Consider the following 11,748-nt stretch of genomic DNA (forward strand, 5'->3'; position numbering starts at 1 on the left):
CTATAGGACAGAGTAAAACTGACCCTCTTGGTTTCTGAAACCTTAAGTCTTTAAGGGAGAAGAAAGCCTCAACTTTATCTTCTGGAGGAGCTAATGGTTTCAAACTGCTGACTTTGCAGTTAGCAAGCCAACTCAATCACTACCCCAACAGGGCTTCTCAAAATACGAGTTGGAAAGGGTTGCCTGCTTAAACTAGCATTGGTCTTAATGATGTGGATGGAGCAAAGCATTGTGGACCTTCATGACGAGGGTAGCTCAAAATGAGGAGAAACAACTGAAAATACCCATTTTAATAATCAGAACATGTAAAGTATGCAGTCTGAATCTAGGAAGACTGGAGGTTGGCAAAAATGAATCTGGCACATTAAAATTGCATTAGCAGTTTTGAGTTGGACAATCATGGTTTACTATGCTAGGACTGACAATTCAAAGGAAATGGCATCTTATTTATTGTCAAAAAGAACATTTCGATATCTGTCATGAACTATAATGGTGTCTGTGATAGGACAGTATCTATACATCTACAGGGAAAATGATGATTCAAAGTTATACACCTATGACTAAAGATAGTGATGAAGAAATGGAGCAATACAACCAACTTCCTCTGTCTGAAATTTATCAGACAAGCAATCAAGATGCGTTGATAATCACTGATCATTGAGAAAGTTGGAAACAACAGGGAAGGAATATTGAATGATAGAGTTTGTAATACCAATCATTTCTCCATTGCCATTGTTGTTTTCAACAGCAAAAATGGCATCTATGTACAGGTTGCTAGTTGGTTACACATTGAGATGCTAACCACAAGGTGAGCAGTTTGAATGTACCAACTGCTCAGCAGGAAAAAGATGAGGCTTTCTGCCCTCATAAAGATTTACAGCCCAGAGTATCTACAGCGGGTAAGTCTACTCTGTCTTCTAGGGTCTCTCTATATTGGAAACAATTCAATGGCAGTGAGTGTCTTTGTTGGTTTGAGTGGAAAGAGATAATGAGGAAGCTCAATATCAGTCATAACAAGACCAGGGTCTGACTGTGGAACAATCAATTGCTCATATGTAAGTTCAAGTTCAAGTTGAAGAAAATTAACCATGACCACAAGAACCAAACTACTACTTTGGACATACCCTACCTCAATTTAGAGCCCATCTCAAGATTTGATGCACTGAACTCTGATGACTGAAGGCCGGATGAGTTGTGGAATGACACTGAGACATCATACATGAAGAAAGCAAATGGTCATTTAAAAGCCAAGAAAAGACCAAAGCGAGTGTCAAAGGACCAAAGTGGATACCAAAAGAGACTCTGAAACTTGCTTGGAATGCAGAGTTGCTGGAAGAAATGATTATGAAAAGAGGTAAATGGACTTCAAAGGGCAGCTCAAGAGGGCAAAGTAAATTATACTAAAATATGCAAAGACCTGGAATTAGAAACCCAAAGAGAACATTCTCTGCATTTGTCAAGCTACAGAACAAAAGAATTCAAGCCTCAAGTTGAGGTGTGAAGGATTCTACAGTCAAAAATATAGAAGGAGAATCAAATGATCAAAGGAAAACATAGCACCACTGCTCCAAAAAAGTTGGGTTATGAGTCGGGCTGCAAACTACAAGGTCAGTAATTCAAATTTATCAGATGTTCCTTGGAGGGGGGGGGGAGATAAATCCTTCTGCTCCTGTAGAGAATTATAGCCTCCCAAACAAACTCCCAGGTGGAGTCACCTCTGTCCTATAGGGTTGCAATGAGTCAGAATCGACTTGATGGCAGTGAGTTTGTATCTCTGTTTGCTTCTGGTTTTGTTACCCTAGCAACGATCTTATCACTCTCCTTCCCTTTATAACACCTTTTATATACTCTACCCTCCTTATGCCCAAGATAGCAACGCACACCGCAATCTGCTTCCGACACTTCCCAGCTCCTATGCAATGAGGCAGATTCGGGGACTAGTACGCCACTGAGTCAGAGGATAGAAGAGCTGGCATGTGACTCTTACTGGCATTCTTCCTTGCTGAGGCAATTGTGGAGGGAGTTTTATCTTTTAGAAATTACAGCTTCAGGATAATAGAGGCTCCATCTCTCTAAGTTCCAAAATGACAGTGTAGAGAAGTCCCCTTCTGACACATGACAGAGTACACAAAAGAAACAAATTTTTGTTTGTCTTCAGTCACTGAAACCTTGTTGGTTATGACAGCCTAGTCAAGCATGACTAATGCACTCACCATCTACTTCCTCACCACCTGTGCACTTTAAAAAGAATAACAATTATTTTTTACTTATTTTTTGGTCTCCAGACTCCTTCTCTACATGGTCATTTCTCCAGCACATTTCTTTTATTGACAAATTATCTAATTTCCTTTCTCTACATCGTTGCCCATGTTCTTAAAACATCTTTCTCTGAATTCTGTGATAAAACCACCTGGTTTTCCTGCTCCTTCTCTAGAACTTGTGTTTTGGGTCAATGGAACTTTTATCTCTCATTCTATCCAAGAGGGATCTGGTGACTTGTACTAGGTTTAGCTTCCACTTAAAATATCTATATGGCTTTCCAAACTTAAGTTTATTAAACTGACATTTGAGGCGCTCTGCCTATTTCTACAGCTCTATATTATACTGTAGTCTTCTTTATACATTTTACATGTTACCTGTATACAGGCTAATGGTGGACTCTCTCTTCCTTTTAACCTGCTTCATATTATTCTCTGCACTTGTCATATGCTTCTGCCTTAGTTTCTACTACCAAATATTTAGAAATATATACAAAGATGTGCTTATAAGGATGGTTTATAATAGCAAATATTGGAATAAGATACAATTGGCTTAAGAGAAAATTTAAACATTGTGTAAACTCAGGAAATATATATTATGAAGACAATAGGGATGATGATGATGATGGAGCATCTAGAAATTGTTTACATAATTTATTAAGTAAATAAAGGAGTGAAGTACATATAGTCTTACATCTGTCAAATGCATGGGATGGCCCTGCTCGACTCTCGCACTCATGAAGGAATCACATAAGATATGGTTAGTGCCGTAACTAAGTGTGGTGAAGAAATTAGATGGTGCCCGGCTATCAGATAGAATGGCGTCTGGGATCTTAAAGGCTTGTTTCCAAACATGCAGCCATCTAAGTGAAGGTCAATGAAGCTCACATGGAAGACGCACATCAAGGTCCATGATCCAAGGAATGCAAATGATATTATCCTAGTCTGAAGGAGGGAATGGTATAAGAGTGTGCAAAAGACTTTGCATAACAATGGAAGCCGGAAGTGCATTTGCAGGATCTCCACAGGGTCTAAACCTCTGATGATTCCCTCTGACCATAATTGAGGAATAGAAATAACCTGGTGATCAGACAGAGAATATTGGAGAGATCACCAGAGTAGATTAAAATGGTAGACCTGATGCTAATGATTAAACCTTGTCATTTGATCTCCCCTCTGATACACTTGGGGTTTGATCTGGTTTTAATATTTTCTGAGTTTTATTTTTTTCCATATTGGGGTTTAACTCTGTTGTATTTTGTCATTGTTGGTAGCCTTCTTGACGCTCTGTGTTGTGTTGTCTATGTTTTCTCAGTATGTGAAACCCAGCACAGGGCAATCTGTAGAGACAGCAACTGGAATAAGGGTTCCTGGGGAATAGAGTGGGGGAGGAAGGCAAGGGGAAGCCCATATCTATGAGTTCAAGAAAAAAGAAAGTGTTTTGAAACTGATTGTGGTAGCAGTTGTACAATGCTGCTTGATGTGATTGAACTATGGGATGGTATGTTGTCTGGGTTAGCTCCTAATGAAATGGTTTGAAAAAAAATGCATGGGAAATGTCATTACCCATGTGCTCATTACCAATGATATTACCAAGTGATCATTACCATATGACCCAGTAATGACACTCCTTGGTATATATTTCAGGAGAAATGAAAATTTGTATCAATACATGCAAGCAATATCATTCATAACAGGCAAAATTGGCAACAACTTTAATGCCCATCAACTGATGAAGGGATAAACAAAAGGTGGTAAGTTCATATAATGGAATATTTTTTGGCAATAGAAAGGAGTATAGTTTCGATACATAGTACAACTTGGATGAGCCTTGAAAAAATGTATGCTATGTAAAATAAGTCAGATACGAAAGACCACATACTGTGTGACTCCAGAACTGTGAACTGTATAGGGGGTTTCAGGGGGGTAGAGAAGGGTTACTAATGGTTTTTTGGGGGGGTAGGGTGATGAAAATGCTCTTAACTTGATTAAAGTGTTTTTCACAGCTCTGAAGAGCCATTGGATTTTATACTTTAAATGGATACAGTGTATGGTATGTGAATGATATCTCAATAATCAAAACCAAAGCAAACCCATAGCCAGCCAGTTGATTCCGACCCACAGTGAATTACAGGAGTACAACTGCCCACAAGGTTTCTAAGGCTGTACTTTGTTAAGGAAGCAAACTGACACAGGTTTCTCCCACAGGGAGGCTGGTGGTTTTGAACTTCCAAGCTTTTGGTTAATAGTTGAGCATTTTAACCACTGTGCCACCAAAGTTCCTATATCTCAATAAGACTTATTAAATGTTTACATGTTCATGTCTGTCCAGATAAGAGAGGTGGGATAAACAATCTGGAGGAGAAAACAATGGGACCGACGGTTCCAGGGGAACCCAGGAGAGGAGGAGGAGGGTGAAAAGAGGGGGGTGTCAACAAACGTAGGGACAAGGGAACAACAAGTGATCTAAACTTGATGGTGAGGAGGGTTTTGGATGCCTGGTGGGGCTTTGTCAAGGGCAATGTAACTGAGAGAAATTACTGAAACCCGAATGAAGGCCGAACATGATAGTGGGACAAGAGTATAGTAAAAGGAAATAGAGGAAAGAACTGGGAGGCAAAGGATATTTATAGTGGTTTAAATACAGGTATGTACTTATGTAAATATATATAATGATAGGGAAATAGATCTATGTGCATGTACTTATATGTTAAGTATTAAGGCCACAGATTGACATTGGGCTTCTACTCAAGTACTCCTTCAAGGCAAGAACACTTTGTTTTTATAACCCAGCATTCTGTGATGCTCACTTTCCGTACATGATCGCTGAAGACAAAAATAGGTGCATAAGCAAATATGGTGTAGAAAGCTGATGGTGCCCAACCATCAAAAGATATAGCGTCTGGGGTTTAAAGGTTTGAAGATAAACAAGTGGCCATCTAGCTGAGAAGCAACTAAACCCACATGGAAGAAGTGTGATCATGAGGTGTATATGGGATCAGGTGTTAGATATCAAAAAACCCAGGGGAAATAAATCATATCAATGTGAATGAGGGAGAGGGTAGAGTGGAGACCCAAAGCCTATTGGTTGACAATTGGACATCCTCTTACAGAAGAGTCACAAGGAAGAGATGAGCCAATCAGGGTGCAGTATAGCACGGAGGAAACACACAACTTTCCTCTAGTTCTTTAACGCTCCCCACCACCACCATTATGATCCCAATTCTACCTTACAAATAGAGATAGACAAGAGCATGTACTCTGGTACAGGTAAGAGCTCGAAACACAGGGAATCCAGGACAGATAAACCCCTCAGGGCCAATAATGAGTGTAGCGATACCAGGAGGGTAGGGAGAAAGGGGGAACTGATCACAATGATTGACATATAACCCCTGCCCCCAGGGGGACAAACAACAGAAAAGTGGGTGAAGGGAGACACTGGACAATGAAGTAATATGAAAATAATATGAATATAATAATAATTTATGTTTTATCAAGAGTTCATGAGGGAGGGAGTGGGCGGGGAAGAAAGAAAAAATAAGCTGATACCAAAGACTCAAGTAGGAAGAAAATATTTTGAAAATGATGATAGCAACATACATACAAAAGTGCTTGACACAATGGATGGATGGATGGATTATGATAAGAGCTGTAAGAGCCCCCAATAAAATGATTACATTTTTTTACCTGTTAATGATTTTTATAGAGTCTGGAATAAGGTTGCAGGGACATGATAGAAAAGGAAAGAGACTTTACAAAAATAATACTCAACTCTAACGAACTTAAAAAATGTGTGTGTATAAGGAACATATTGACAGGAGAATGAGGTCATTAATAATACCCAATAGATTGTTGAATAACAAAGACTTGGGAAGGGAGGAATGAGAGAAGCACTGGGGACATGGTAATAGGCATTTATGGGACCTCCCTCTAGAGCAGCGATTCTCATCCAATGGGTTGCGACCTCTTTGGGGGTCAAACGAACCTTTCACAAGGGTCGCCCAATTCATAACAGTAGCCAAATGACAGTGATGTAGTAGCAATGAAAATAATGTTATGGTTGGGGAGTCACCACAACACGAGGAAGTGTCTGAAAGGGTTGTGGCATGAGGAAGGTTGAGGACCAGTGCTGCTGCTAATAGAATTCCACTCCAGTGACGCTTAGCGTCAGGGTCTCTATTTCAACTTTCAAATGAGTGAGTTCTTTATTGGCCTTTGTTGGGTTAGCTGTCTCCTCCTGAATCAATCCACTCTGGCTAAGGGACACAGGACCACATCGCACAGTCCTGAATGCAGGACACCTTGACTGGCACAGCTGATTCATTTACACAGTAAAAAAACAATGGCTGTAATTGGGGCAGATTAAACCGACCCAAGAGAAACTTACTGCCATTAAGTCAAGCAAGCAAGACCTAAAAGAGTTCCTACAGTAAGACCTTTTAATTTTATTTTCACACCATTTTAGGAGCTAATCAAGGCATCATAACATTTCACAGATCAATCACATCAAGCTAGACTTTTTAAAGTTAAAAATGTATATGCATTTTCAAATAAAAGCCAGGCAGGTAACCTACATATGTGTTTGAGGCAGGTGTAAGGCAGGACAAGCTGAAGCCTGTGGCACCTAAAGGGAGGGCACCACATTCAAAGGAGGCCGGTGAAATGCAGGCCGACTGTTTGCACTGGAGCCACGCAAGCCCAGTGTCACCTGAGTGTCGCATTTCTTCAAGCTAAGCTAAGCACTGGGTTTCTGTGTGAAATTTCCTGGGTTTAAAAATTCTTGAGATGGGGATAGGGATGCAAAAAAACCCCTATAAGTGAAGGGAGACATCGGACAGTGTCATATAATTATGACAAAATAATAATAATTTATAAATTATCAAGGGTTCGTGAGGGAAGGGGAAGCGGGGAGGGAGTAGAAAAAATGGGGACCTGATGCCAGGGGCTCAAGTGGAGAGCAGATGTTTTGAGAGTGTTGAGGGCAGCAAATGTACAAATGTGCTTGACACAATGGATGGATGGATGGATTGTGATAAGAGTTGTATGAGCCCCCCAATAAAATGGGCTTCATTTTAAAAGAAAAGAAAAAGAGTCCTCTTGGGGGATGCGGGAAAAATCCTATGAACTATGTGTAGATTTCCCATTTGCAATCACTGATGGGGAAGTTTGTATATAGATAGGAAGTGTTTAGACAGACCCAACTTGCTATGTGATTTTGAATGAGTTATTTCCCTTCTGATTTATGAAATCAGTGCAATAGTCCCAACCTTCACAGTTACATGCATGCATTCATTTACACAATGTGCGTTTTCAGGTCAAGATGGTGGATTGAATGCACGAGTCTCCTAATTTCTCTCCCTCCTGAAAATCATTCAAATGAATTAAAGGAATTTAGAGAATGTCACAGGGCTGGGAAATCAGGGCATGGTGGGGGACGGTGGATGGAGAAGAGGAGATGGCAGCAATGAATCTGCAATGTGGAAAGAAGATGCCCAAGTAGTAACTGACTTGGAAGGTTCAAGAAACAAAATTCTACTCATAACCCACTGCCATTGTGTCAATTCTGACTCGTAACTGCCTGTAATGGGATTTCTGAGGCTGTAATTCTTTTTTAAAAAAATATTTTATTGGGAGCTCTTACATGTATCATAACATTCCATCAATCACATAGAACAGTATTGTACAATTGCTACCACAGTCAGTTTCAAAACATTTTCTTTCTTTTTTTTACATAGATGGCATATAATATTTTAAAAACACCATTAAACAATATATTATTTAAGGTTAAGTATAATATGAGGGGATTTATTTAAGTGTAGAAAAAAATGAATTAAAATATATTGGCATCTTCCCACTATCCCCAACTTTTTTTTCCTCAAATCATTTTATTAGGGACTCATACACCACCCATCTCGATCCAGACATACATCAATTGTGTAAAGCACATTTATACATTCGTTGCCCTCATCATTCTCAAAACTTTTGCTCTCCACCCAAGCCCCTGGAATCAGGTCCTCATTTTCCCTTCCCTCCCCACTCTCCCCTCCCTCATAAACCCCTGATAATTTATAAATCATTATTTTGTCATATCTGGCTCTGTCCCATGTCTCCTTTCCCCCACTTTTCTGTTGTATGTCCCCCAGGGAGGAGGTCAAATGCAGGTCCTTGATGTAGGTACCCCCTTTCCAACCCACCCTCCCTGTGCCCTCCCAGTATCGCCACTCACTCTACTGGTCCTAAGGGAATCATCTGCCCTGGCTTCCCTGTGTTTCCAGTTCTCATCGGTACCAGTGTACCTCCTCTGGTCTAGTCAGGCTTGTAAGGTAGGATTCGGATCATGACAGTCGGGGGAGGGGTGGGGGGAGGAAGCATTTAGGAACTAGAGGAAAGTTGTATTTTTGATTGTTGCTACGTTGCTCCCTACCCTGTCTTGTCTCCTCCCCAAGTCCAGTGGCCTACAAATGGGTTTTGGGTCTCCACTCCGCACTCCCCCGCTCATTCACTATGGTAAGATTTTTGTTCTGATGATGCCTGATACCTGATCCCTTGATACCTTGTGATTGCACAGGCTGTTGTGCTTCTTCCATGTGGGCTTTGTTGCTTCTGAGCAAGATGGCCGCTTGTTTACCTTCAAGTCTTTAAGACCCCAGATGCTGTATCTTTTGATAGCCGGGCACCATCAGTTTTCTTCACATTTGCTTATGCACCCATTTGTCTTCAGCGATCATGTCAGGGAGGTCAGCACAAAATGATACGATTTTTTTGTTCTTTGATGCCTGATAACTGATCCCTTCAGCACTTCTTGGCCACACAGGCTGGTGTGCTTCTTCCATGTGGGCTTTATTGCTTCTGTGCCAGCTGGCCGCTTGTTTACCTTCAAGCCTTTAAGACCCCAGACACTAGCTCTTTTGATAGCCAGGCACCATCAACTTTCTTCACCACATTTAGTTGTTCACCTACTTTGTTTTCAGTGGTTGTGTTGGGAAGGTGAACGTCATAGAATGAGACTGTAATTCTTTACTACAGCAGATAGCCTCACCTTTCTCCTGAGGAGCAGCTGGAGAGTTTGAACTGCTCACCATCAGAGCTCCTTAAATCTTACTCATGAGAAGGCAAAAAAGAACTAACCTGATCTACACCACAAAGATCCTGCAAAAATCAGAAGCTGAGGACAAAGGGGATAGGAACTGCAATTAGGAAAATTGGTTGGAGACTGTTAAGAGATTCTTAGAGCTTCCTCTCTACTCTATTGCACTGGGCGACGATTCTTCTCCCACTCTCCTCCCAATGCCAGAAGAAAACAAAGTTTATTGTCTGGAGAGGAGTAAGTCATGTCAGGTGAAGTTTCAGACTTATAAACATATGCTGTAAACTGAATGCTGAGACTTCACAAAAGTCTACTCCTGGCTCACAAAATCCCAATTCTACAGTTAAATGAATCAAAGTATTTTCTGGAGGATGTGACCAACCACCAGGGAAACAAACAGGACAGACTGACATGAGGATTACCTGACCAATGCCTCCTCAGATGGTCCCACAGAGAATCTCCAAATCAGCAAACTTCACATACCTGCTCAGAGATTCCAATAAATTGTTTATGTCCCTTCTTAAGCAAGAGTAGGTGTCAAAGATTAACAAGCATTTAAGAAAAATCTCTAACAGGAAAGATAAAAAACCAAATCAAAAAACCAAAAAACAAAACAAAAACAAAACAAACAAACAAAAAAAAAACCAAATCAAACACAAGATAAGAGTAACTTCGAGGAAACAAAGATCATGCAGGAAAAGGAAAACTTCTAAATCATTATCTTTAATATGCTCAAAGATAAGAGAAGATCTACTCTTGATTTTTAAAAAGCATTCAGGAAAACAAAGGAGAGCTCTTGTAAATTAAAACCATGATAACAGAGATGAAACACTCTGCAGGAAGGTTGAAGAAATCTTCTACAAATGAAGTGAAATATTCAAATTCAAATAGAAGGTGTGATAGGAAAAATAAGAAAATTAAAGAGAGAGTCCATAGTTCCAATGATGAAATAATAGGACTTTAAGAATCAAGAGAAGGAAAGAAGAAACCAAGGGGAAGGAATTATCAAAGAAATAATTCCAGAAATTTTACACAAACTGAAGATGCCAGTCAAGTGTTTCCAGCTAAAACGAGCCTACAGAGTACCCAAAATGTTGAGTGAGGAGAGACGCAACAAAAATACTTTGTGATATTCATAACATACTTGGTAATTTCAGAACGCCAAGGACAAAGAAGGCTCTGAAAGTTTTCAGGAAAAAAATTGACTACACATAATCAGGAATCAGAAGTATTGTAGGCTTCTTAACAGGAACTGAACCTAAGAAGACAATGGAGCAATGCTTTAAAAATTGTGTAGGCAAATAATTTCTCAGACTCAACTCACAGTCATTGAGTCGATTTTGATTCATAGAGACCCTACAGGACAAGGTAGATTTGCCCTTGTGGGCTGCCAGGACTGTAACTTTTGGCAGGAGTAGAAAGCCTCCTTTTCCGCCCACAGGGCAGCTGGTGGTTCCATACTGCTGACCTCACATTCAGCACCCTAACTGGTAGCCCACTATGCCACCAGGGCTCCTACCTACTGCTATTCAGTCAACTCCAACTCACGGTCACTGCTATTGAGAGGATTCCAGCTCATAGTGACCCCATAGGATTTTTTTGGATGGTTATTTCTATACTCTGCCAAACTATAATCAACTGTGAGGATAAAATGAAGACAGTTTTCTGACATGCAATATTTAAAAAATATATACCTCTTGCACCATTTTGCAAAAAATAAATTTATAATAAGGGAATAAGCCAAGAAAAGGGAAGCTCCAATATGCGGGATGAAAGGAAGGTCGCCTGAAGGATGACAGTGCAGAGAACCGCCGATTCCTAGCTCTGCAGCAGGCCTGGAGGGCAGCCCGTCCTGACGAGAATAATGTGGTTCAGGAAAGACATGTCGAGGCCTGTCATCAGGTTAAAACAGATGGATATGCTATCTTCAGAACAAGAGTGTAATTCAAATTCTAGAAAATAGGTACTCCAATCCAGGAAAAAGGCAAAGAAACCAGGATGACAAGGATGACAACTGAAGACAAGGACTAGAACGCAAGCAAGTTCACACGAGACAAAGGATTCCAGGAGGAGTGTCATTAAGAGAAAAATTACAAATAAAACTGGAACTGCCATATGATCTGAAACAAATGACCATAAGGAAAACTACAGTGGATTGGAAGGTGTCAGAAGAATTAGCTCTCCGTAATTCTAACATCAGCCATTGCTCATATACACTTTTAAGTTGGAGTTAAGTAAAATTAAAACAAGTCCATGAGAGCCAGTCTATGACCTTGATTGTATCCCACCAGAATTTAGAGACCATCTCAAGAATAGATTTGACATATTGGACACTAATGACAAAGGACCATACAAGTTGTGAGAGGACATCATGCTTGAAGAAAGCTTTGGGTTATTACAAAG

The sequence above is a fragment of the Tenrec ecaudatus genome, chromosome 4 (genome assembly GCF_050624435.1).
Source record: "Tenrec ecaudatus isolate mTenEca1 chromosome 4, mTenEca1.hap1, whole genome shotgun sequence".
In the NCBI taxonomy this organism is placed as follows: Eukaryota; Metazoa; Chordata; class Mammalia; order Afrosoricida; family Tenrecidae; genus Tenrec; species Tenrec ecaudatus.